The sequence below is a fragment of the Desmodus rotundus genome, chromosome 5, assembly GCF_022682495.2.
Source record: "Desmodus rotundus isolate HL8 chromosome 5, HLdesRot8A.1, whole genome shotgun sequence".
In the NCBI taxonomy this organism is placed as follows: Eukaryota; Metazoa; Chordata; class Mammalia; order Chiroptera; family Phyllostomidae; genus Desmodus; species Desmodus rotundus.
In genome coordinates, this window is record NC_071391.1 from 76,924,914 (window position 1) to 76,929,570 (window position 4,657).

A 4,657-nucleotide genomic window follows, 5' to 3' on the forward strand; every position below is an offset into this window, starting at 1 on the left:
CTATGCATACCTTGTTTACTATTAAATAACCAATGTTTAATCCATTGCTAATTAATGTGTGAAAGACTGAGTAAATGGAAAAACGTGTTTTAAAGAAGAGTCAAAATTACATCCTCTAAGGATGGATGTAGGTGTTCATTTATTACAGCACAGGATATTTCTTCCTGTCAGATTTTGGTTTTGTCTATAGGCTAAATTAGAAAACTTTAAACAATAAATTGAACTCCGTTAAGGGAATATATGGTCTAAACTCTCGCTAAATGGCAACTGCATATTTGTGGCTGGAAAAGGTAGCTTCATTTAATTTCCTTTTGCTAATTGTGTGAGAAGTTAATAGAGAGAAAACTGTTGTGCTTCCTAAATAAAGCCATTCGCTAGTGGTATTAAAATTAGATTATAACCAGAGACACTGACATAAAAAACAAACTGACAGTAACCATAGAGGAGAGGAGAGGAGAGGGGGAGAGGTGTCATGGGGAAAAGAAGGGAAAGGGTCATCAAGGAACATGTGTAGAGGACTCATGGACAAAGCCAAAGTGGGAAGGATTGAGGGTGGGGCAGGGGAAAGTGATGAAGGGAAAATGGAAACAACTGTACTTGAACAACAGTAAGAAAAAGTAAAAAATAAATAATTAAAATAAAATTAGATTCATAGAGAAGGCTGCCTTTCTGAGGTACTTCCTGGGAACAGGCAGTCGAGATGCTATTGGGTCTGGGGTGATACTGTGTGTTTACAAATAACATTGGAAATATGACTTGCTGCTGCTACTACTGCTATTAATTTACCTTTCGGGTGTGTATTAAGTGTGAATCATAGGGCTAAATGCTTTATAGTCATGATCCCATATAAATTAATTTAATTTAATTTAAAGTCACAACAGTTTTTGTGGTGAGGTGCTATTTCATCTAATTTTATAGTTGATGAAATTGAATTAAACTTGAAGGGTTTAAATAATTTATCCAATATTAAGGGGTTAGTGATCAATAAGCTGACTCACAAAGCTAGCTCTCCCTGATCCCAAAGTCAGTGTTCCTAACTCCTGAGTGAATTGCATAAGTAGTTTTTCTTATTGTGTAAGAAAACCCTTCTTATCACAAATATTAACAGTATGGTGATGTCCAGCTGATGTGATGCTTTCATACATGGTAACATTTTTTATGCCTTACCTGAGAATATGTTTATTGGTTTGATAGGGAGAAAGAGAGAGACAGAGAGAGGGTGAGGAGAGAGAGAGACATCAATGTGAGAGAGAAACATAGATCGGTCGCCTCCTGTTTGTGCCCCTATCAGGGATTGAAACCGAAACCCAGGTATGTTACCTAATCAGGGATCCAACCTTCAACCCTTTGGTGTACAGGATGATACTCCAACCTACTAGGATACCCAACCATGGCTATACATAGTAAATTTTTTTGATCCTTACAATATCCATGAAAAGTATCTCTACCTCCACTTTACAGATTCTAAAATGGAAACTCAGAATGAGTAGAGTTAAACCTTCAATGGAGGAATTCTGACTCTAAATGCTGATCATGTGGCTTTTCATCACACTCCCTCCCAAGGTGTGAAGTAAAGACCTATAGGCTGTAACCATTCCCAAATGGCCCCCAGGGACCCTGTGGCCACCAGAGCTGATGAGCTGACTCTTGGTTACCATAAGTGCAACCATCATGGCACAGAAAGCCTTGGAGATGGATGTGTACATTGAACTACAGTATAAAAATGCCATGCTTTTCTAAAATTTTGCTATCTATTTCATCTGGAGAAGATTCATTCTGTAGTCTTTCCAGTGTAAAAAAGGATATTACTTTGAAAGAAAATCTGGTCTAAATTTCTACTATTAAAATTGAAGCCTCCATTTTTTAAAAATTTATTTATTTATTTTTATTCAGTTACAATTGTCTGAATTTTCTCCCCTTCCCTCCACCCCACCCCAGCCAGTCCCACCTCCCTCCTCCACCTCTACCCTCCCTCTTGATTTTGTCCTTGTGTCCTTTATAGTAGCTCCTGTAGACCAGTAACGCCTGATGAAATTGAAACAGTAATCAAAAAGCTTCCCACACACAAAAGCCCTGGACCAGATGGTTTCACAGGAGAATTCTACAGAGCATTTAAGGGGGAGCTAACCCCCATCCTCCACAGATTATTTCAAAAAATTCAAGAAGATGGAAGACTCCCAAAGCCTCCATTTTTAATTGTCCATTTCTCATTGAAAATACAGAACAACCAGTCATTGCCATTAAATTTCACCTTCCTGTATGTGCTTTAAGATAGCTAACTACCAGTTAAACAGAGCTCTCTGTGAATGATTTTTGAAATAAAAATACTGTTGACTCAGTACTTTTGAGGACATTTGATGTATCATCCATCTTAAAAGATGTCTGATAGACTGTCCTAGATAGACTAATTTAGTTTTAAGAAATTGAGACTAACTCAAATTTCCTCAAACAGCAAGGAATTTGTTGTATGAATATGTGGGACCCCAGAAAGAGCCAAACAAACACAGAAGAGCAGGAGCTGAAAGGTGGTTCTGCGTCCAAGGCGTCTTAAGTGAATTTAACACCTTGGAATACATAGCTTCTCACACTAGTGTTACTTTCCATATGTCTTGGATTCCTTATAATTTTGAATTGCATTTTTCCCTGTATACTTTTCTCCTTTTGCCTGCATAGATGCATGCCACTTATCTTTCAGATTTCAGCTTAGTTGTCACTTCTTCAGGAAGTATTTCCTGACTTCACTCCCCAGACTAGATAAAATCCCCCCATCATATTTTCTCACAGCATCATTTACTTCTTCAAAACACTCCTCTCAGTTCTAATTTTACATTTATTTTTGCAACTATGTCTGTTTATGATTGTCACTAAGGTCCCAATCCTAGCATAGTATCAAATAGAAGAGGAAGATCCTTATTTCATGAATGAATAATTTTAAAAATAATACTGCCAGATAAAACATGCCATGGACACGGGAAATTGAGGTGGTGAGAATATCAAAAGTCTTCAGAAGCCAGTTACCAGGTGTAGTAAAAAGAGGACTAGTAACACAGTTAGATATCAAGGGTTTGAATCTCTACTCCACAGTATGGTAGTTGTGTGACCTTGAACAATTCATCTCATTTTTCTGAATTTGAACTTACATAATGGAAAAATGGAGATACTATTTTCCTCTTTCTGAATATTAAAGGAGTTGAAACAGCTAAATATCTCTGAAAGTAGCCATATAAGGCACTGATTTTTTTCATGACAAAGTTCAACATCCTTCAAGGTGAAGTATGAATAAGGAAGCTTAAATCAGAGTATTTCTCACTATGGTGAGACAATCAAAACTGAGAATGTGTTTGAAATAGCAATTTTATTTTATTTTATATTTTTATTTACTTATTTATTTATTTCAAATCGTACTTGTAGCAAGGACTACTATCAAACTCCACTCATGGGTCCAGAGACCCTCGTGGTGTTAGCGAAAACCTTGCCCCTGGTGTAGCACACTACCTATACTTGTGAGTCCATCGACTACCAGTGGCCTCGACTCCAAGCTCTAACAATGTGCAGGCATTTTGTTTTTAACAGGAATTGTTTTCATACTGAACCAGAGTTGCTAGGCTAGTCCTCAAGTGAACAGTGTAAATGTTTTGTGCCATTGGCCCATTTGAGAAATGAAGGAATTTTAACAGAATGCTTAAAAACAGTCCTTTGTGGGTGGGGCTGATAAAGGGGATTTGGGAATTTCCAAGAAGTTAGGTGTAAATGGGAAAAATCTGCCTTCCATGGCCCCTTTGGAACATGGTTTCTATGAAACCAGAAAGTAAGGATTAGAAGTTAACTTGTAATTTATGCACCATTAATCTGAAGGGTTTAAAGCACTTTCTAATAATATCCCAATTTATTAAAGATGCTAGAACTTTAAACAGGGTGATTTACACTATTCATGTATTAAATACCTACCAATCTTTTGAAGTGGGTACTGTTATCATTCCAATATTTACAAGGAAATGATGGATGAGAGAGGAAGTAACTTACTACTCCAGCTACTCACTCTTCTGTGTCCAGTGTTTAGCCCATCTATGGAAATTAGTAAGTAAGGAGGATGTCTTTGTGCTCATTCTGTGCTCACTAATGTGAGAGTTAAGAGTGCCAAACAGCGTAGTCTGGAATTACTTAAAACTATTCAAGTCAAATCCTGTGATCATATTGCAGGAGAAACTGAAATCTGAGGTCTCTTGACTCAAGTTACACAAAGAAGGGTATAATGTGCACATCACATGTAGAACAGTAGTACATGGCACATAGTAGGGACTCAATAAATGTTAATTGATTGATCCAGCTGTAGGAGTTATGTCCAGAAAAAGTACAACCATTGTTAACATGATGTGAACGGTTTGTGCAACACCATGTCACCTGGCAGCCAGGGAGAGTGGACTGGGATGCACATTCATAAACAATGATGACTTCACTGTTCTAGTCAGTGAGGGTGGTAGACACCATTGAGTAAGTATGTATACTTTGTGGCCCCTGCATTTAAAAAGACTGAGCAAGTAGAGCAATGCATCTGCATCATATTTTGCATTAAGCTTGGACATTCCTCCACAGAAACTATTCAGGTGACTCATAAGGCCACAACTATGGGCAACTGGTGATTGGCAGTTTCATCATG

The 4,657-nt window shown here is 37.6% G+C and overlaps 1 non-coding gene across 1 annotated transcript; it reads right to left on the reverse strand.

The window, feature by feature from the left end:
- Nucleotides 1–3,403: 3,403 nt before the first annotated feature.
- Nucleotides 3,404–3,556, reverse strand: LOC112314432 (small nucleolar RNA SNORA62/SNORA6 family). Its single transcript, XR_002975792.2, has one exon. It is a non-coding gene; the product is annotated as a small nucleolar RNA SNORA62/SNORA6 family (small nucleolar RNA).
- Between the last annotated feature and the right edge of the window lie 1,101 nt (nt 3,557–4,657).